We start from the raw sequence: 23,097 nt of genomic DNA, 5'->3' as shown, positions 1-23,097 counted from the left end.
ACTGAACCATTTTTGAAGGAAAAAGTGGCATAAATTACAAATTAGTCAATTGGAGCTATAATTGAAAGAAAGTAGAGCCCATGAAAGACTTACTTTGAATGCCCAGATAAATCCACTCGACTCACTACTGCACCTGACAAAGCTGGGAAATTCTCTGGTGCTGTAAGAGCTCAAGACGTGCCCTATTTGATGCCCTATTTGTCAGAACAAGCAGTGGAAAATATTGCCTCTTTCAGAGTGGGATGGTGAACTGCATGAAATGTCATGCACTCAGCTTGTGCGAGGCTAGAACTGACTATTACGTACTTAATTACAGAAAATGTGCACTCCAAATTTTTTCTTGTCTTCAGCCTAGCACAATCACTTCTGCTTTCCACAGACTCCTGGACACTGGCCTGTAGTTGGCATTGTCTTAGAATTTACTATGTGATTTGACTTTCCAATTACGAAGGAAGATTACTATGAACCTCATGCACAAAAAGGAGACAGAAGGTTTGGTAATAAAATTAATACATTTTGATACAAAAGTTGAGAGAAACAGGTGTCTCCAAAGACCTACTGAGGGAAATGCAGCCCTGCTAAGTGCTTTCTTTTTCTTAATGACTACACTCCAGAGACACACCGCTAAGTTGCATATATCACAGGCGAGGACTCCAGCTTGGCTGAAAGAAATATTTTTTAGTGTAGAAAATAGAAAAAAATCTACACATAGGCCTGAAATTCCCTGCATCCTCATATACATTAGGGTTGGGCAGTCCCCCGAGTCCAGGTCACTACTTTGCATAGAGTAGACTAGGGATCTGACCCCAAATCTTTCACATTTTGAATGAGCACAGAGCCAATGCATGTTACATGTGGCACATGAGCTCAGATGTAAAGCCCTGACAAGATAGACCTCCAGTCCTCCGAGGTTCAGGGCTGCGCATCATTTAATTAACCATGGGACAGCATATTTTCATCAGCTCGCTGACATATAAACACTGGAGAGTACATCGGTGGTGGAGCTAGGTACTTTGAACCATAAATGACAACCTAAGCTTTATATAAATCTCAGCTGTAAGTCAGAATTATTCCTGGGCTTGTAGTGGACAAGATTTCAGAGGACATTTTTTCCATTTCCTCATGTCTGTTTAGCATTTGACTAAAACCACGTGAAACACACAAAATATAATTAGTGTTACTCCACAATACTATATATCAGAATATGTAGAGAACATATTGAGTGCTATTAAGTTCATATAGAGAGAACATATTATGTTCTTCCACATAATAGATATTTTTGTTTCTCCGATCCTTAAATGTTTTATGGGTACGGCCCTGTGTGCAATGTACTCTTTAAACATTGCGATGTAAATGCAGTAAAATTTAGATTTTCTCAGTCATACTCCTTTTTATATGGTAAAATTGCATAACTAATTTAACTGGGACTGGATTTTTGAATTGCTGTCAACAATATTTGTTTTGTCTTAGTAGAATTTATCTTCTGCTTCCAACACAGTGAAATAAAACACATGTAAAACCATTTGTACAATTGTGAGACACTGTGAAAAGCAACTTGCTTTTGAAATAAATGTGGTTAAAAATTTTACTAAACGGTTTTGATTTCTATTCCAGATCACTCCCATGTGCTCACAAGGAGCTTGCTGCATTTTGAACGGTAAAAGGTACTAAGATTTATAAGTATTTCTTCTAGGTGCACATAAGCATAAAATGCATGGAGACAAGTTTATTTTTATTGCTAATATAACATTGAATAAAATATCCATTTCTGGTTCAAACTCTAATGTATACCAACATGACTAAGAGAATAATTTGCTTCACAGTATTCAGCAATTTAAGTAATAAATTATGCCATATAACATAACAATTTAATATTTTGATTTTTTTTCCTCTAAAGACAAGAAAAAAAATGTGGCCTATAGTGTGTTAACATGGAAACATTTTCCCCCTTTAATCCAAGTGTGCCTATTATGTTTGTTTGTTTCAGGTTGTTTTCTAAATTTATTCTTAGATCCAGGCTTTGTACAGACAGAATAAATGTTAAGAGCCCTTCCAATGACCTCTTTTTTGATTTGACTCTGCTGAAATGTAAGCTATAATTTTAGTTAAACTGGTGAAGACTTATATCTAGCCAGAGCCTATATTCCAACTGTTAAATATTTATTATTGGTGATATTATGACTCAAGGAGATACCACTACTAGCTTATAATTCCAAGAGAGAACATTCATTTCACTCATTCTCCTTCCAGCCATAACTAACGCTTTCTAGGTATCTCATTTGATATGGGGTATTAGGTAGTGACAAGAAATGTAATAGCCATAATGCTACTTTTACAGAAGTGTTTCCAAGAGCATTGGCCATTTCTTAATAGGTCACAAAGTCTGGCTGAATTACAGGTTATTAGATCAGGCATTTATTTCTGAGTGCAGTCATTTGGTTTTGGTTTTCCTTTTATTGCTCTTTCTAGGACAATATTACTTTTGACAAAGCAGATTTTTCATGAGGCTGTTTTAGTTTTACTCTAAGCCGTGATTGTTATACGGAATCCATCTTTTGCAACTTTGCTGGTGTCAATGCCATTTTCTTCTTAGGAAAGAGCTAAGAAATATTTACCCAGATATCCCTGATTTTCTTTTATTTCTCTTCAAATTTTCTTCAGAGTTTAAGATCAAATATCTCTCTGTATCCACATGGTAAAGAACAAAAACAAACAAAAGAAAGTCTATAGATACAGGATTGATGTTCGGTTTAAAGATGAGCAGCTTTCTTCACACTCCATCTTCCTGATAGACTTTTGTTCATCACAGGGTAATAAAGACCGGACATTTCACGGTCCAAAAAGACAACTAGAAAGATTTTCTCTTGTATATAGGGAAGAAAAATCCCATTTGAGCATGTAAAAGCTCATTTGTTTTACACTACATAAAATAAGTGACCCTAAAATATCCCATACAGAGAAAAAGTATATAAAATGAACTGTTTTTACTTGGCTTAGTGGCTTACGGCATCTTTATTGGTAGGCTTCACTAACAAAGTGACCTTCCCATGCTGTCACCCTTTGTTCTTCCTTGCTAGGGCTTCTTCAGTCTTTCTTTGGCAATTCAGCCATTCTGGAGGAGTTCTCACCTCCAGCAGGGCACAGTCTTGTCTATTCCTGGCAGCAGACCCAGTGAGTCAAACCTGAGCCTGAGGACTGATTTTGCAGCTCATATTTAACCCTGCTTTCTCACTCACCCTGATCCTAACTCTGAGCTGTGGATTGTTTTCCTGGCTTGATCTCCATCTCATCTCTCTGAGATTGCCTTATGACCTGGACTGCTGGCTGGACCTGGCCACCACCTCTGGGCCTGCCCCCCTCGTCTTGCTACAGCACTGTGTGATGGGGTCCCGATCTGGGAGGTTCTGATGGTTGTTATCTTCCCTGGCTCCTGGTTCACCTTTGGGAGCAGCTGGCCCTGACAGCTGGAAGAAAAAGTAGAAATATTTGTACTAGATAGAAAACCTCTTTGCAGCAAGCACGATAGTTTTGGATTGTTTGCGTTGGCCTGAAATATATTTTCCCTATCCACACTAGTTTTTTTCTGTGCAATATTTACACTCTTCTCCCAAAAGAGAAGGCATCACTCTGCAGACTGCTAAATATCATTATAAAGACCAAGAAAGTTAAAAGCATCACAAAGCAAGCTGTACAGTGGGGGATTACTGACTTCTTTTGATGGTTTGCAGGTAACTAAAATACTCCAGTTTAGTGGAGGGGAGGCTGAATAAAGAAGTTTAATTTAAAAAAATCAGTGTTACTCTAGAAAATGGCAGAAGAATAGGTAAATACATATTTTTTTTCCAATACAGCAAGGTTCCTCAGTTGTCCAGAATCTTTCTTGGACAGCTCTTAATACCCTCCTTTGAGGGGCTTGATCATTCAATCAGGTTTTGTGAGATTAGGAATTTGCTCTTTGTAAAGCATGTTTTCTGTACCTATGTCAGAAACTGAATTTTTGTTTTGGTGTCCTGTATGATTTAAACAAGCCTCTGCTGTTTAAATTGTATCCCAATGCTTTGTTAATCGCAAGCCTATTGAGATAGGGATATTTTACTGTATAGAAGGAAAAAATATGGTGTCATGTAAAACTTAGAAGTGGCAATGTTCTATTCATTTTCTTCTGCATAAAGAACAGATCAACTTACTCCCAAACTTCATGCTACTATGACAACTTCTGTTTCTAAAGACTGAATTTTGTATATTGATCACTCCATTACTCCACAATTAAACTCATCTTCAGGAGGGATGGTTACAATTCGTCACAGTATTTAGTGAATAAGGAGGCCCAAGTGTGATCCAAGTAAGAGGCAAGTGTGACATAAAAGTACATGCAAATAAAATTCAAGCCCTGTAGCTCTGAGTGTCATCCTGTGTTCAGCAAAATTTGAATATGAAAGAGTTGGTTTTCTGCTCTATTTGCTGTCTTGATTTAGAAGATAAAAATATACTGGAAAAAGATTATTAATTTGTTTTGAAAAGCGATAAATCTAATGCTTTATTTGCTGACCATATAGAATCATTTTCTGACACATTTAAACTCCTGCTGAAGAGTATTTTACCTCAAGAGTAGTCTCATTGATCTTTGGTCTGGCTCTGAATCCAGGGAGAAAAGTGCCTGATAGGTGTTCTGGTTTGGTTTTGCTTTACATAAATGATGCAAAAGGAAGGACAACCGATATGTTGTTTGAAAACCAGTGATGTCAAATCAGCTTTTTCTTTTTTTGCTCTTCTTCCACTTGCTGAAGAGTCACAAGGGCATATTTAGATTTTTGTACTCTGAGAACTTATTTTCTCTAGACAAGGGCATATTTAGGGATCTGAACTCTCACACACAATAACAGTGCAAGTACTAGTATGTTAGATGCAGGATACATGCCTACAATGAGGACAAAACAAAAATGAAAAGAAACTAACAGTGATGCAGATACAACCTTTTTTTGCACTGTAACCATGGTTTCATCAGTGAGTACTTCTATTGTTAGTATACCATTTTAAAGGCAAAGAGGAATACAGCAGGTCTTCATGATACCCGGATAGATTTGAATCCAGCATGACAGCATGTCTTACATAAGGAAGACACAAGACTTAGGGGAGTGTATTATAGATCGCATATTGCCAGGACACTCCAGATATATTGAAAAAAAAAATCACATACAGGAAACCTGTATATGACTTAGCTGAAATTACGAAGGCTGCATCATGCAGTGAATAGCAAAAAGCCCAGCTATTCTCTAATATGATCATTAATGTTATATACGTTAATCAAATATTTTCTTTCATTTGATCTAACAAGTATTTTTGGATGAATTTAATGAATTTAAACTACACTCATCCTCCAACAGAATTTCTATGGGAAGACATATAAATACATTTTGAACATTATCCTATTCCTCTTGAGATTTTATATAAAACTTGGAAAACCATGCCTTTACTCCCTACAGTTATTATCTACTTCAGACATAATGGCAAGCATTAAAGAAATATGGCATGAAAAGGATAAATCATCTAGGGAAGTTGTCAGAAGAAAAATAAATACAGCCGAATTTCCAATTCCTTCCAAAAGGCATTTCTCTCTTCTCAAAATACTAACTGTGGAAGAATTAAAATTAATAAAGACGATGGCACTGAGTTCAAGCACCGAGATAGCAAGAAGTTCCAAGTATAAAGATACACTGGGAGTGATTCCACAGATACATTATACTATTTTATGTTTTATTGTCTGCTTTTATGGCAGATTACTTTAACAAATACATATATATAACAAATATATATATATGTAACAAATATATATGTTAACAAATACATATATATATACACATATATATATAATGGATCAAATGAGTTGAAAATTTTTGAAAATTCTTATATTTACTTAGAATCAGGTTCTTCAATTACTGATAATGTTTTATTCCTCTATATGAAAGTTATGCCACACTCTACGAAGAGAAAATAAGTGTTTAGAAATTTTGCCCTGGGAGTTGGCAAAAAAAAAATCTACTATGATTTATCATAATTTACTATTTCTATGTATCATCTGCAGAGAAATAAACAAATGACTTAGATGTGTCTCAGAACCACTACTTGATTGTCAACAGTGTCTCTCTGCTTTATGGAAACGATGTTTAAGTTTACATTATAATTTATCTTTAGGTGGACTAGCTGCTAAGGAGCTTACTGTTTGTGTGGAGAAGTTAGTTTGCCATACTATTTTTATATTTTTCAATTGTTCCAAGTTGATATTACAACTTCCAGTTTAATCCATTAGGTATCCATGAATGATCTTATTACCGATCTTAGCTGCTCCTAGCCTCCTACCACCTTCACAAGCACAGACCCATGTTCAAAAGGAAAATAAAGCAAAATGAAAAAGAAAAGACTTATATATTGAAACACAGTTTCTCACAAGTATCACTCTAGTTGTCCTTATTCTGTCTCTTTCCTCCTCTCCACTCAAAAGTCCTAACTAAACTGTAGGTTTGACATGTCTATGCATACCACTTTGAATTCCAAAGTCACATGATTGTATCAGAATACATTTATTTTCAGACAAAATAGGAATCACTCCAGTTCCATTATGTTGCAAAAGAAGTCTTGAAATGTAACAAAATATAACAAATGCAGCAATATGTGCAAAAACCTGAAACTAAAATTCTGAGAGATGTCATCATTAGATATAACCAGAGCGGAGAGAGTGGACTTTACAGCCCTGTGCCTTCTTCCATGTCACTTTTGACAAGGCTAGACTGGAGGCAAGAGACTTCCTAATTCCATGATTCCATAATCCTGTTTCCCTAATACAAATATATATACGTAAATATATATATACACACACACCATGGATGTGTATCCCTTTAACTCAGTAGTTTGTTAGTGTTACAAAGGAGGCCTGGCCCATATGTATGGGAAGAGAAAACACAGCAGTGACAGCAGAAGATAAGGTGCCTCTGCAGAGGTTAAAGGCAGAGAAATGTCTCCAAGCTCAAGCTCAGCTTGTCCTGCAAGGGGTTCTTGAAAAGGCACTGATGTATCTGGCATGTCAATGCCACAGAGGCTAGTCAGAATGAAGTACTAGAGGTTGGCTGAATGGATCAGCAACAGGATCACAGCCTGACATATGGCTGGTAACACCTCACTGTCTACAGTGTATGAACACAGATTCCTCCCAGAAAAAGCTCATTCACCTTAAATGCACCCATGTTTTTTTAAAAAAGGATGAAAGCTGCATATACTTCAGTCTCTTATTCTTTAGCTTGTTCCTCTTTCATGTGATTCACTATTTAAAGCGTTCAGTCTTTGTGTACAGTCAGTATGAAGTTATTTGTAAAAATAATGTGTGGCAAATTGGCAGACAAGTAGAGTTTAAAATATAGACAATCTGTTGAGTGCTTTAGGAGAGCTGCCATAAAATTTCATTTCTTACATTATAATATGTCTAACATTTTATGCAACATAATGCTTCAGGGAAAAAAAATGATAAAGCTAAACAGCAAAGAGTTTCTGCAGATGGCTTGTAAGGAGGAATGCATGCAGGGACTGTTGAGAACAGCCCAGGCTGCTTGTTTGTGGGGGCCACGGTGTTGGAGGGGCTGCAGCCAGTGCTGATGCTTGACAAGGGGAAGGGACTCAAAGCCCTGGGCTGGGCTGAGATCATAGAAGCACAGAATCATTGTGGTTGGAAAAGACCCCCAAAATCATCAAGTCCAACCATAAGCCCTTCAACATGATGCCTGCTAAACCATGTCCCTAAGTGCCTTATCTACACATTTCTTGAACACTGCCAGGGATAGTAATTCCACCACTTCCTTAGGGAGCCTCTTCCAATGCTTGACTACTCCTTCTGTGTAGAATATATTCCTAATATATAACCTGAATCTTCCCTGGAGCAACTTGAGGCCATTTCCTCTCGTCCTATCAGTAGTTATTTTGGAGAAGAGACTGACCCCCGCCTCACTACAACCTCCTTTTAGATGGTTGTAGAGAGCAATAAGGTCTCCCCCGAGCCTCCTTTTCTCCAGACTAAATAATTCCAGCTCCCTCAGCTGCTCCTCGTAAGGTCTGTGCTCCAGCCCCTTCACCAGCTTTGGATGGGGCTCTCCCCTCTTTGCCCCTCTTTGGATGGGACTAGGGCCAGTTGGAGAAGGCGGCCCAGGGGGTAGGGCAGGTCCTCGGGGTCCTGATAGGGGGTATGAGCCAATGCTAGAAATGCATAAGGTGGGGCCACGACTTGTGATAATCCTATAAAGACTGGGAAAACCATGATCATTTTTCTACACAGAAATGAACGTGGGAGTCAGCATATCAAGCTGTTCAATATCATGAAGGAAAGGGAATACCATTTTTTTTTTGTAATTGTAATTAAAAAATTAAACAGACATGATGAATGATTCATCTGAATGCCTGAACACTATGATATCCAAACTGCACTGAATCAAAAGCCTATGCCTAGGCAGAGCCAATTCTTCACACCAAAATGTACTCTACTCTTTTCTCTGTTGTTGATTATTATTTAAATAACACGTCTCAAAAAAGCTAGCAAAGCTACCAAGTATTCTCTCTTTAGTTAGCTAAACCCAGTCTGTTTAAATGTTGGGAAGGTAAAGGACCTTTTTGTTCAGTTCTGTTCAGATGTTTATTAGATAGATCTTCATGGCTGGGGAAGAGGCAGTTGCCTGGAAAATTTACTATCTGGAAACTGGCAAAATCCTCAGTTAGTTCAAGATCTACACAAGCCTCTTCCATGTTTAAATCTAAGTTGATGATTTTGGATTATTTGGCACTAAGAGTCCATTCACTTTCATCTTTCACATGCATAGGCTTTCCTTTACAGATCCAATTAAGACTTCTCAAATTTTTAAACTTTATATCTTTAGTCTTAGGCTTAATCTTTTTCTTGCAAGGGCGCAGTAGAATCACCTCTTTTTCCCTGTGCATCTCTGACAATGAAGACCCATACCAGACAAGTTCTGAACTTGACCAAATCCTTATGCCCCCATGCAAGAAAAAAAGACTCTAACTCTGAGTTTAGGTGATGAGTTGCAATGTTGCAATGAATGAGATTCATCCAATAGGATGGTTTGTCTATGCCAACCAGAAGGAATGGCTGAAAAGAAAAGCAGGGTTTCCTCAGCACTCCTGAGATACCTCTTTGCTTACTATCATGGCTACTAATAAAATAGTTAAAGCACATTCTCAAAAACAAAATAGCTGCTTTCTGTCACTCTGTTCTACTGTTTTGGAATGAGAATTTAAATGAAGGAGTATTTTAACAAGCAGGACATATGACATTTTTGGGGGAGGCTTTTCAATGAATGGTCATGGAATTAGGGGACTGAATAAGTGTATCCCACACTTTTTCAGTGTTTCAGCTGCTGAACCTGAGGCTAATAGTAGTCATAGTCTTTCCTCTTCTCTCTCTCTCTCCCTGGCTGGATGAAAGGTATGGCAGTCTTTTTTATAATATGGCTTCAATTTAATTAGGAAAAAATATATTTGACTCATCATTTTATTAGTCATCCTGTAAATGGCAGGTTTTTTTTTTCTTTTTTCTTTTTTTTTCTGTATGAGAATGTTAGGTAAGATATTCTCTTTGGTTAATTACATCCAGCTCCTACCTGGCTGCCAGGTGTTGGAAATTTTTCCTGCTCATGCAGTTTCCTTTCTACTTTAAATTCCATATTTCTGTACTTTACAAATTTCAGATAGTTTTTTTCTAACTTTTGGAAGTTTTTTTTTATTTTTTATGCTAGTTACTTGTTTGTACTAGATTTGTCATGCTTTTATCTCAACAAATGAAGCTAATTAGAAATGGATTTGTCTTTAAAGTAAAAATAGTTTAAAATAGTTTAAAAAATAGTTTAAAATAGCTGATATAAATAAATAAATGCTGAAGTAGGACCAAAAAGTCATCCAGTGTACCAAGGAGGTCTGTGGAATCAAAAGATGAACACAATACAATTAAATATTAAAAAATGACTTTAAATTAGAACTTCAATGAGTCACTTTTTACAGCAGGATTTGCCCCTTTTCAGATATTGGCATTAATGTTGAGAAACTGACTAATAATATTTAGGATTTTGATAAATTTATGTTGCTCTTCTAGAGAATTCTCACAGGACTGAGCCTTTTAAGCTTGATGTCTCTTGACATTGGTGTTTGTTTGATCTGTTTGTAGGTCTGTACGTGCGTGTATGTGTGTGTGTTTAATGTGAGAAATCTCAACTGTGATCATCAGTTCTGCAAACAATAACTTCTTTCTCGTCTTTCTTCCTCTGCTTTCCTCTTCTTTCCTTCTTCTGCTAACTAACCGTGGGAGAAGTGTGAAGTTTGTCATGCATACAGATGTTAAGAAATCCTTGCCATGGCTGAGACTAGTTTGAAAGTAACAAAATAAATTGCTAAGTGATACACATAAATAGCATAAAGTATGATTCACATTAAGGGTAAAATTTAGAAATATTTCGAATGAATGTATTTCTCCCACTATTGAGTCCTAATTCCATTGCTATTTGTGATGTGATTTTTTATTCAGATATTTAATCATTAAGAATAATGGTTAATAAATATCACTAAAAATTTTAAGTGAAAGGAACCCATTTGACAATAGTGTATCTTACAAAATTTGTTCTCGATCAGCTTAGATTTCGTCTTCGCTAATTCAGTTCGTACCAATCTAACATATTAGACAATAAAATGAAGTGTAGGCTGAACATTACTGAGTTTTAATGTGAATGTAAATTTAAACTTGTACTGCTTCATGTTCAATTACACAAGTGCACAGTAGTTGTCTTTTATTTAATGGCTGATCATTCCTCTAAGAGTATAAGGGTGCATAAAAGGTCAGGCCTAGAAGCCCTTGTGTTGGTGTGGAGTTTGATAAGGGAATAATCTGAAAACTAGCAATCCTGTGGCAATGTACTTAATACCGTTTGGGCCACGCTGTGAAATATGCTTTTCAGGTAACAAAAACAGTAGCGTGGAAGTCACTTTAATTTCTCTCTCTCATTCTTTTTTACTCTCATTCTTCATTCATTTTAATTATTATCTGAGATTCTTTGTCAGGTATATTTTGCAGGCTATAAACTTAATCAGTACACAGCCAAATGTGCTCTGTGTGAAAACAGATTTCCAAAATAAGAGACCAGTTTGAGCTTTTTGTAGTCCCAAAATTCACAATGTTTTTCTTGTTGTTGATTATGAAACTCAGCTTGTGTCACAAACAGATGTATGGTTCATATACTGACTTGTCCTTCTCAATTTTACATTGGATAAATGGAAACTGGAAAGCTCTCCAAGGTTCTTGGCTGTTAAGCTGGCTGCTAGACTCTACAGTGAATAAAGAATCTGGTCTCTTTTTCCTTTTTTTTTTTTTAAATTTTATTATTATTATTATTATTATTTTTGCAAAAGACCTGATTTGATAATCAGCTCAATGTACTAAGTAAAATGAATTTATATTGTCCAGAAAGCATGAAAGGAACTGTTTTTTTGCTTTAAGGTAATTCTGTCAATACGGTTTGCACAAAAAAAGAAAAAAAAGAAAGGAGGAGAACAGAACTTTAAAATGATAAGAATGAGCCAGGACATGTTTACAACGAGCTTAAAAAAAATTCCTGCAGAGAAAGATTTTGTATTGAATGTTGCACTGTAAACCCCAACAAGGCATTGATTTCAGAGAAAGATTTTTTAAAAAAAGGTATTTTCCACTGCTTTGCTGGAGATTCCCCAGCCATAGCATAGTGCCCTATGCAGTGATCTTTGGAGCTTTTTGCATGCAGTAGGAGTGAACAAACAGGTGAGAGCAGGAAGTAGTGCAGGAACTTCCTCATCCCCTGGATTTTCAAACGCACCAATGTAAATGCAGTTGATGCAACACATCAACTGAGTGTGTAGCCACACTAAAAGGGAGTGAATGTGCTTTGGCAGCAAATGAAACTGAATGGCCAAATTATTATTATTATTATTTTGATTTTGATTTTTGTGTGTGTGTGTTAAAATCTTTTTAGCATCCCTGGTTAGGCATTGATCCCATGTGATTTCTTACATCTAATTCACTAGGGTAGCCAAATACTTGCAGAACAATTTGCTAAGAAATTTCACTGATAACTGCTTTAACTAACACCTCTTGTGTTGTTTTTTTTTTCTATATTTCATCACAGGGAGGTCTACAGTGAAGTACCTTCCTTTAGGATGTTTGCTTGCATGTCTTCTTTGTTCTGATTTGTTTACACACTGCAATTCATTTGTAAGAGAAAGCAAAAACAAAGAAATGCATCTTACAGTCAGCCCAGAGGTGGAGAAGATTTCATGAAGGTCCTTGATTTTATCATTTTTTGATGGCAGATGAAATTTTCCCCAATATTAAAACACTCTGTTATGTCACAGGAACAAAATTGTCAAATCCCAAGCCTTCATTACGGGATTACAGACATCCAAAAAGCCATAGAATTTCTGGATAAATACTGAGAATCAGAACATTAGACAGCCTAGGAAAAGAGTAAAGTGACTGCTCTCAGGTGAATAATGTTCCGAACCATATCCTGTCAGATCACGTAAAAGTTCCTCTCTATTTTCCATCTCTCTATGCAGGAGTATGTGAGCAACAGGGGTTTTTCAGAAAAGTCTTTGTCAGTCTATATGGGGTCTTCAGAGAAACCCCCAGAGTTCTCTGGGGAAACATCTTTGTCTTCAGAGAAAACATCTTGAAGAAGTGTGGTAAAACCAGAAGTTTCACCAATTAACCATTCCTTAGTTCAGAACTAGCACTCGCTCTGCAGATTAAGTTTATTACACCAGAGATAAAATCTATCTTCTCCCAGCTAGACTTTCAGCTGCACTGGAAGATGCTAGTCATGTTATCAAATTAGCTGGTCTTTAGATGGTTTTGGATATACAGCTAAGCTAAAACTACCCCCTGTTCTAAGTTACTCCTCCCTTCCATATCAGATATTAGCACCAGGACATTTTAAGAGTTACTGTGATGACTTTTGAGGCCACCTGTAGAACATTTTGTGCATAACAGAAATGTTTTTTTTTGACAGGCTTCTAGCAAAACATAGCAATTGGGTCATGTCAAGTAAAAATACGTTGCTTACAAAGGTGAAAAATGTAAAGTGAGGAAATAGACAGAAGCCCTTAAAGTTATGACAATATGCAAAGAACTTTTGGAAAATAAGCATGAATGTTACTATAATATACTATTTGGAATTGTTATTCCAGTTACACTGGAATGTAATTAATGCATACAGTATTATATTTCTTTTTTCCAGACTCAGTCAAGATTCGATCTTTATCATTTCTTGCACTCCTCCCTTGGAGTCTCTAATGATTTCTTGATCAAGTGAAGATGATCTCTGAATCTTCCTAATCTGTTTTTCTCCCCTGTGTAACATTTCAGGTTCTCTTTTCTCCGTCTTCATCAGACCTTCATCATGTTGTGGTAGTAAAGATTCCTATTGCCAGGCTTTAAAATGTATAGTCCTGCACCATCAACATTATTAAAAACAGGCTACAAAGATCACTTTTTTTTTTCTCACTACATCATTAATATTTGCTTCTCCTTACCTGCCTCAGTTTACTCTGTATGACTTGAAAGCCATGACTTTGGCTACCAATAGCCTTGCCACTTCCCTAAATGATCAATTATTCCTTGAGAGCATAGTGACGTGAACTCCTTCCCTCATCCTTTTCATAGCAAAAAATTTCTTCAGCCTCAACTTTCTCTTTGTCATTTTCAGCCTGACAGGAAGACCCATGGCTACTCTTAGACACTACAAGCCACATAGCAGGATGTGTTTTAAATATTTCTTTAAGACTATTAAAAAACAAACAAACAAAGGAAAAAAAAAAAAAAACACCCAACTAGCAAATAGTGCTTTGGGAGAACTTCCTATGGTACTAAGTACTAGTAATAGAGTACTGGTCAGTCTATTCTACTCTTTCTACATGTCTTTCCCCATTTAACTTGCCTTGTGAGCTCCACATGCTCACATACCAGATAAATAATGCCAGCTAACAGTAAGACAAAGTAGTTGGTGCTTTGGGAGAATTAATGTATTAGGTTTGCACACTCAGAGCTTGGAAAAAACAAAGCATGTTTTGAACATCTAATGACTCAAATTGCACTAGAGGAAAGATTGAGTTCAAAGTTAAATAGTATATTCAGTTTGTTCCATTAATAAATTTTCCATAAAATACATCATTACATCTTTGATCAAAATTTTCCATGCACTAAGTTTTAGTACAAGATGCCTTCTCCTATAGGGAACATTCTAGTATCACAACAGAAGGACTTCTTCAATCTGTGTTCTTGTGGTTCTTCCTTGGTGACATTTTCCATTCTTTAGAGTTGTTCTTCTTCCATTTCATTGAACTCAGAAATCTAGTTGCTTGAATAAAAAGTGTAAGTTGGCACCACAAAGCACAGGTACTAATTGTAGCTTCTGCACTACGCAGTAGCCTCACTATTGTGCAACATGCTACTGAAGACACTTTCTCATCTGAAGCTGGCAACAGCTAAGCCAAGGGCAGTGGGACCATCCTATGAGAAGTGATAATAGCCTTTTTTTTTTTCTTTAATGGCTGAAAGATGGCAAAGCGAGGAGCTGAGAGGCTGATAGACTTTCTGAAGTATTCCACAAATATTTACAAATCAAATGACTAGGAAGGAGGACTAACTAACTGCTATAGAGCTCTGCAGTAACAGACTCCAATTCTCGGAGCAGGAGGTGGAATTTTTTCCTAGGTAGGCGGTAAAAACAACTGCCTTGGGTGAAGGACACTGAGATGAAATCTCCCACATGCTTGGCAAGTGCTCTGATTAGTAAGCCACTGTTTAAAGAGGTGAACGAGAAATGAGGATGTCATCAGCACCATTCATTTTTAACAATTTAAAGAGTGACACTTCCAAGCATACAGACTCTGTTCTAAAAAAAAAATAATAGTGCTGACTTCTGGAGAACTTCAAGCTGCAAATCCTGATTTGACCTACATACCTTACAGCAGAGTAATGCTAAAGCTAACCCTAGAGAAAGGAAGAAAATCAGATATGCCCTTCTTTGAATAACTTTATACTAGCCAGCCTAGGCAGCTCCCTGCTGAATGCACTGTGCACTGAATGCACTGAATGCTCCCTGAGTCCTTTCTGAGCTGCTTAGTTTTTCCTTATTGACCTAACTCAGAGCTCAGACTGCTTGTGTTAGCCACGTGCCTAAGTCTCTGACGGATGATGTATCTTGCTCTCGGCTGCCATGTGATTAGCAGGCAAGGGGTCTAATGGTCTGTATGCTGAGGATGAATTAAGTTGTGTAAGGATCTGGGAGGGCTAAGAAAAGTGACAAGAAGCTACTTGGAAGTGTAGGACAGCTGGTGTGAGGAATTACTTTACTTTGGTCCTTTTAACCCGTACTTTGCATTATGAGGCGAAGTGTTGAAACAAGCTCTGGCATGGCACCAGTATTTCCTGGCTAACTCACTGCCTTTTGGAGTGCTGTTTGCCATTTAGCTTTACACTTATTTTTAAATCGTCCATGTCGGCAACTCTTAGCACTGGCTTTCTACTGTACGTTCACGTTTGCCACAGCACAACGTCAAGAGCAAACAACAAGACGCGGTGCCTGAGCAGGCCGTGGAGCACCTCCTGACCTGCCCACCGCCCTTCTTGAGAGGAGGAAGGGAATTCAAACTTTTTGGAGAAATACAACCAGCCTCCGCCTCTGCTTCTTTGCAGAGGTCACACAGAGCCTCACCGGGTGGCGGTGGCATTGCCAGGAAGGTGGGTAACATCCCACAACCCCATCCCCGTCCCTCGGCTGCCGCACCCTCCTCGGACCCGTGCATGCTGCCGGTTCTCTCCTTGTACTGCCTTATTTTTAACTTTTATTCCTGGTTATGGAGTGGGTGTGAGGGAATTAGCGCCCTGAGAGCCACGAAGCGGCAGCTGCATCTGGGGGAGCCGCGTGCGTGAGGCAGGGGGAGCAGACGCGATTACTTCAGAATTTATTTAAGCGCTGGTGGAAACCACTGCAGCGGCTTCCAGGGGAAGTCCCTGCCGAGGGGGAGAGTGCAGAGCAGCAGCAGCAGCAGCAGTGGCAGCGGCGGCGGCGGCAGCAATTGTGGCGGCAGCTCCGTGGCCCTGAGCTGCAGCAGGCTCTGGCCCTGCAGGGAGGGCTCTTGCTCCCTCCTGGCATTGCCAATGGCATAAAATGTTAATTAGGCGTGTGGGCTGGCCAGATTATAGGAGATATTGTCACTGCTTTGTCATGGCCGGATTAGGACAGATGATACATTTTGTTACACCACGTATCCGATTAGGCGAGATGAAATTGCGTGTGCCCGAGCTCCTCAGACCGCTGCGCGGAGCCGCTCGGGGATGTCATCCCACTTCAAACACCGCTTAGCAGGGTCAGCCTCGTCCACTCACGATCCTGCAGTCATTGCATGCGTGTGGACGCCGCTCACGCACGGAGGTGCGACTAGCCAGGGCCAGGTATCATCCACTTAAAAAAAAGGAGAGAAATAAAAGAAAGATGCTCTCGCCCCAGCCCCTCCCTCCTGTAGTCGCTTCCTTCCAGCTGTAAAGATGCTGCTGCTGGAAAGGGGCCGCTGGAGCTTTAAGAGCCGCTCGCCCCCCCCTCCTGCTCCCAACAATGGTCTGAGCCGAGCTCTGCTTCCCAAAGCAAAATTTGTAATATGCCATTTTTCCCATGGACGCTTCTCCTGCCGGCTGCTGACGAAGCGAGGGAAGAGGATGCCGCGGTGTGAGGCAGGCAGTCCCGCCGGAGCGCAGGTGCTCGGGCTCCCGCGGAGCATCTCCTGTGGCCGCCCCAAGGAGCTCTCGGCTGTGTGAGTCGCCGCTCGACGCTGGCGGGGACTGCGGTTGTGACCGACCAAGTGAACGGGCAGACGCCGAAATAAAAACCACTAGGTACCGAATCCACTGTTTCTGAGGGAGACCTTCCCTCCTTGGCCTTGGCACCCTCTGCGATTCGTGCTGCTTGCTGTTGCATGCCTGCTGATATCTAAATGCATTTCTGTAATCAGAGTTGGGGAATTTCAGTGTAAAAACCATAAGGCCAACTTCTTTTTTTAGTGTGGTTGAGGGAGTTTGGAGGCTGAAGGGATTACCATCTTCATAAAGAATGAATGGTTGGAATAAGTCCCTCATTTATTTATTTTTTTTTTAAGGAACTGTGTTCATCACACTTTGCGTGTGGAAAGAGTGCAAGCTGCTTCTGTTAAAGGTGATATCATAGTTTAGTGAAGACTCCGGTAGGCAAGAGTTAACTAGGAGGAGGAATATGCATGTAATGCAACTCAGACAATAGAAGGATTTTCCTTATAGAATTACGGTGCGCTGCTTTAGAGCGATCTTGCTGAGAGCATTTAAAAGATGTATTTGCAATAAGAACTGGCTTTATCAGCCACTAAATCTATAAAATAATTTTTGAAAAAAAAAAAAAAAGCTTATAAATGCCAAATATCCAGAACGATCCAATGAAATGAGTTTTCAAGCTGATGTCACTGTAGACAGGCTAGAATGTATGGTAGTTAAGATTTCTACTTCTTTTTCCTGCAGCAAAAATTATAAGTAACTTGAAATGACTCTTCACCTTGGGGCACAAAACAATCATCTGAATATGCAGAAAACAAGCTTTAAAACCAAAATTGCATAAAAAAGTGAAGGAGTAAAATTAGATTCCTATTTCTAGAAGGTGGTAGTCCTCAAGGTGAGCAAAATGAAAGCTTGCCCAAAAGCCTTTGTGAGGCTACAACCAAATATTAATTCTGCTTCTCACTCCCAAGTAAGTCCAGCTGGTAAATTATTCCCACATGACATGAGAAAGGGAAGATGTTTGTTGTAGCATTCTGTGCAGTTCGTTACAGAGCCTGAAATAAAGAAATAAATAATTCCCAGAGTCCTGGACAAGCAAGACAGCAGAGGATGTCAAACAGGGTGGGGTCCAAGGAGAAGAAAGATGACAACTTTTCCCCCCTCCTTTATAGGATATATGTGGCTGGTATTTCAAGTAGTTTGCTTTCTCAAAGTCATTTTGAAAAAAAAAAAAAAGTCAGTACTAAGAGTGTGCTTTCATACCTCGTCTGTGCATGATTATCAGCATCAGAAGGTAAAAGGAAAGAGAATTGCTATCAGCTTAACGGTTAATGGGTTGCTCCCGAAAAGGAGCCTTATATAACTCCAACCAAGGGTGGGCAGGTACTCGCTGTTGGGTTTTTTTGTTTGTTTGTTTGTTTGTTTTTTGCAATTCTTGTCTATTCACTTCATCTGGACATCTAAACTGAGCCTCAGTATTCTTAAATTGATCTAATATTCAGTTCATTCTCGATGGAGACATAATGCAGCTAGCACTTAGTTGCTGTGACATTTTTTCATAGAGCCTGAAAAACCTCTAATGCAGTAACAATGAACCACGTTTTCCTCCTCTCAAGGAAGGATCACTTTAAATAATGGTTGCTTTTTAATATTTTTTATCAGTTAAATGCTTTGTGATTAGAGAGGAAATCTGTTCATGAATTCTCTTAATATTGTAGTCACTGGTAAAATAACCTCCCGTGTGTTCATTAATTAAGGTGATATATAAGATACTTTTGATTTAAGTGTTCTAATTTGGAGGTAATAAAATGATAGCAGAGTAGTGACTTGCCTGTGTTAGTGACTTTTCCAACCATCTGCAAAGAGACTGATTCAAACCCACATAAGTCCATGATGGTGCTTTCATGGACTTAAGCAGTTGTTAGAAATGATTGAATACTGAAATAGGAACCAATCAGCCTGGAATAATTTTTGCCATAAATGGTACCTAATCTCGAAAACATATTTTGAGATCTTTAATGTTTTACTTCACAAAATGTCATTGTTTATGTCTATGATACTTGAGTACTTGAGGTCTAAAAAACAGTATTAAAAGTAAATGGGTAATGCTAAAAACATGGATAGTCTTATTTGTTTTGAACTACAAGAATTCTGAAGAGCTCACTTTGCCTGAGTATATGTCTTCACGGATTTTAAGAGAAGCAGTAATTTGCTAGTACACTGCTTTCTCCCAAAACCTTTTAGAGGGTTGGGAATAGCTAGGAGGTGCTACACAAGTTCTTGAGTTTTGGGTACTCCATGTGTTTCCTGACTAAGGGAGTTGTAATGCCTGCTATGTGTCTCTTCATGAATCCCAGAAACAGGGGTGTTGTACTAGCAGTAAAATGCTGCTGACATAAAGTAAGTTAATATTGCACTATGAGTTTGGAATACTCATGTTTAGAATACCTGGTAAAACGTTAAACTTTTAACCTTTTAGCTGCAGACATTTTAAGTTCAGTATCAGTAGGAGGGTTAGTTTAGTTTTTAAAGAAAACACACTTCAAAAGTCTTGTTCCCTTAGACAGTTCAAACATACTTTTAATTAAGTTATACTACTATACTGTAAGTCAGCTTTTTGGAGGGGAAAGAAACTTTTTTTTTTTTACCTTCAAATTTGAGTATATAATATTTTGGTGCTATTGAGGCACCTATCACATTGTTAAGCCTCCGCTGCTCTTCATGTCTGTTCAAGAGGAAGTTCTGTACAGAATAATGTATTTGAAGGTTTATTCTGTTTCCTCAGACCTCTGTGGTCTTGAAGATATAGGACAGAGTTATTTGATCCACTGCTTGGAGCACCTACACCCCCACTGGAGCAAACTACAGCTCTCTCGATGTGTGTTCTTGGTGCTCCTTCATATACAACTGAGCATTTCTTCAGTCATGCCCTAGCACAGCAAGATAACTTACAGTACAACAGATCACTACTTGGCTTGTTTGTAAAGATCTTTAATGTATTTAGTACTATCTGAAAATATGGCCATACTTTTAACCAAGGTTTATTTTTAATTTTTAAAATAGAATATTTTTTACTTTTTGTAGAGTTTTTCCAAGAATACAAAGTCCCAACTTTGTATTGGGATAACAAGGCAGGTAGTCCTAAAGAAATAGAGGTATTTTTATGAGTGAGATGAGTGGAGCCATAATACATGTGTGCTTTTTATTTATTTCAAATTTCCATCCATAAACATGGAATAACTCAGTTGCGAAGGTCATTTGGACCAATCCCTCATCCAAAGCAGAGCCAATGGCTTAAGAAGATGGGGTTGCCCAGGGTTAGTTTTGAGGAATAAAAAAACAAAAAACAAACAAACAAAAAAAACCCTTGAAGATTCAATGGTCACTGTAAATTTTTGAAATTCAAGGTATTTATACTCTCCAGTTGTCCTCATAGTTCATCGTTTTATTACTTAGTTCATAACTTAGAAGTCATCACTGAAATTAGTTTATAGTTTAGAATTGCATCAGTGCAGTTCAAATTTTCTGTTGAAAGCTTCAAAGAATGGGTTTTGATGCTTCAGATGATACACTGTGGTTTGCTTATTCTTCTTTAACTGTTGCTATACTATTAACTCAGAATTCTTTTTCTGTAATGGGACTCATCAAAGATACGTAGCTGTAATTGCCTTGTAGTAGTTGGTATGAATGTATTGGTTAGTAGAAGGAGCACTACTCTGGGTTAACAAAAATTTTCACATAGCAGCTGGCACCCACCAGCTACACATGCAGACCCAATGGACAGATTAAAATAAATGCATAGACATTTTTGTGTCTGAATTTCAATGTGTGCATAGAGTTGAATGAGGAACTAACAGCCTACTAAGTTTTATAGAAATGATTCATAAAAGCAAATTTTGTTTTTATTTTCCTGATCTTAGATCTTTTTGGTCTCTCGCTGGTTATATAGTTAGAAGCAGTTTGCTGTATGGCAAGGGAGCAGCATCTCAAATCACTGTTTGGTAAACACATTTAGAATATCTAGATATCGGTTTATGACTGTATTTAGTCTGTTGAAAGTTACGCTCTAAAAATCAAGTCCCAAGTAGTCTTTGAAGCAGTAAGATAGGAGGAGAAATGGGATTTTAAAGACAGTGCATTGGTAATCCTTCTGAGCTCTGTGCTGGTCTGTGATTAGTGGGTCAAGAGTAGGTAGTTATAGTGATTCCTTCTGATTTCAGTGTATGAAATATTTCTGTTGATTATGTAATGAATACAGAGAAGAAAACTGATCGGGGTTGATGTGTTTAATCACCACTAGTAGGCTTATAATTCACAAGCTGGATAGCAGGAAAATAAAAGTTGTCCCCTTATCCACCATTAGAAATTTAAAAATGTAACTAAGGGCACACAGGCTATGACCACGTTAGCTAATTTTGCAGAGCAATACTATCTTAGTTTTATGCTTTGATGTGAATCCCTCAGTTGTTTCCATCTACATTGTGTTGGTTTGGATGTCCCTGTGCTTTTGGTGTGCGCAGACTAAATTCCTTGCAGTTCTCATTGAAATGGAAGCCTGCTCCGAAGCCTTATGTCCTGACCCACCGTGTGAACCCCCTCATCGTGGGGTCAGACAAACATTGCCTAATACACGTGCACCATCAGAAAGCTCTGGAGGCTGCAGGACCCCCTGATGTGGTTCACTTGCCATATAAAGTACCAAGTATGTACATGCCCTCCCATTCGCCCTCAGCTTCTACCACTAAACTGTGATCATTCTGTTCGTTGTCACCTGTGCCCTATTTACTTCTGTGGGTTTAAAATCCTTTCTCTGCTTTACCTGCCTTATGTTGCAGCCCCTCTTCACGAATCTCGTTTTTTTTCCCTTTTTTTTTTTCCCCTTCCTTTTAAAATTCATCAAATTTTCTTGGCATTTTGACTCCTTCCTCGATCACACAAAAAATCAACAGGCTGCAATATGGTCCTGGGAGAATGTCTTTCTTCTTGAACGTGTGCTGGAAGAAGGCCAGCATTTCTTGGGGACAATATTAAATGGTGGTAGCCTCAGGAGATTGAAAGCTTCCCATCTGCTGCCAGGTATGAGAAGAATAAAGGCCACGTGAAGAGAGGCTTTGTTCTTTTCTCTCTTTTTTATTTATTCATTTCCTTTTTTTGGCTGCTTATTTGAAGGCAAGACACAAATCGTAGTAAATCAGAGGCAGCATGGCCAGTGTGTGCCTTTCAGGAAGACCTGCAGGGAATCTGTGTTTGGGAGACCCAGTGCAAACCTGCTGTTGTTTGAAATTTGCTCCTGTTTCCTGGCTTGATGACCAGGCGCATTCTGCAAGGCAGGATTCCTGCTAGAGCTGTTCCAGGGCCTTCTCCTTGGCTCCCAGAAAAGAGCCCTGTGCTCATATGGCCCTGGATTCCATTCCCCCCTAGTTCTCCACCATTGCAGCCATCAACGCACCCCTTTTGGCACCCTCAGAGCTCTCTTGGTGCAGCCTGGGTTGGTGTATATGGCTCTGCTGTATTTGCTCCCAAGCTGAAGATGGGGGAAGACAGCGGATGTGTGTGATTCCGGTGGAATAATGGCATTGATCTCCAACCTGAAGGAAAGCAGTGCACATCACCAACCTGATTGCAAGAGCCACGATACCTTTCAGTGCAGTTCTCCTGGAGGCATGAGCTCTGGGAGAAAACATCCAATAGCAACTGCCTATATCAGAAACTGCCTGTCGACTCCCTGCCTTCTCTACTATCTTGCTCATATTCCAGATTAGTTGTATGCCACGGCAGGACAGCCCTCCCAGGCTTTCAAAATAAGCACACATCCATAGGCCACTCTGAAAGGGTGACTTATAGGGAGAAGATATGGCCATTGTGCCATGAACATTTCACCTATGGATCCCATTGCTGCCCCACAACCATGTATGTGTCTTCTCTGACATTGCCATATTAACTTCAGAAAAAGATTCTATCTTAATTCTGATCACAAGCTGCTGAGGTAGCAACGGTTGCCCACACACACATTTCCCCACGTGTTTCCCTCAACACCAGCAGACATATTAAATTGCACCACTAGTCTTGTGAAGAGCCTGTCCATGGACATGCATTCTGTTTCCACAGAAATCCTGCAGAATCCTGATATCTGTGAGCCCTTCAAGTTCAGAGCTTGGTGCAGGTGTATTCCGCAGATGGAAGAAGTTTTGTGGTCCAGCGATATTCTTCAGGCAAGGGAGGTGACA

The 23,097-nt window shown here is 38.8% G+C and overlaps 1 protein-coding gene across 1 annotated transcript in view; it reads left to right on the top strand.

The window, feature by feature from the left end:
* The first annotated feature begins 16,906 nt into the window (after positions 1 to 16,906).
* Positions 16,907 to 23,097, top strand: part of PPFIA2 (PPFI scaffold protein A2) — a 285,048-nt gene continuing 278,857 nt past the window's right edge. Inside the window, exon 1 of the mRNA XM_088531206.1 lies at positions 16,907 to 16,963. The gene's annotated coding sequence lies outside the window, so the exon portion shown is untranslated. The remainder of the gene's footprint in view (positions 16,964 to 23,097) is intronic.

This window comes from Tinamus guttatus, unplaced genomic scaffold (genome assembly GCF_059628265.1).
Source record: "Tinamus guttatus ecotype Peru unplaced genomic scaffold, ASM5962826v1 Tinamus_guttatus_pri_ptg000399l, whole genome shotgun sequence".
NCBI classification, from domain to species: Eukaryota; Metazoa; Chordata; class Aves; order Tinamiformes; family Tinamidae; genus Tinamus; species Tinamus guttatus.
Note: the sequence above shows the minus strand (reverse complement) of the source record. Positions and strands in the feature narration are given on the sequence as shown.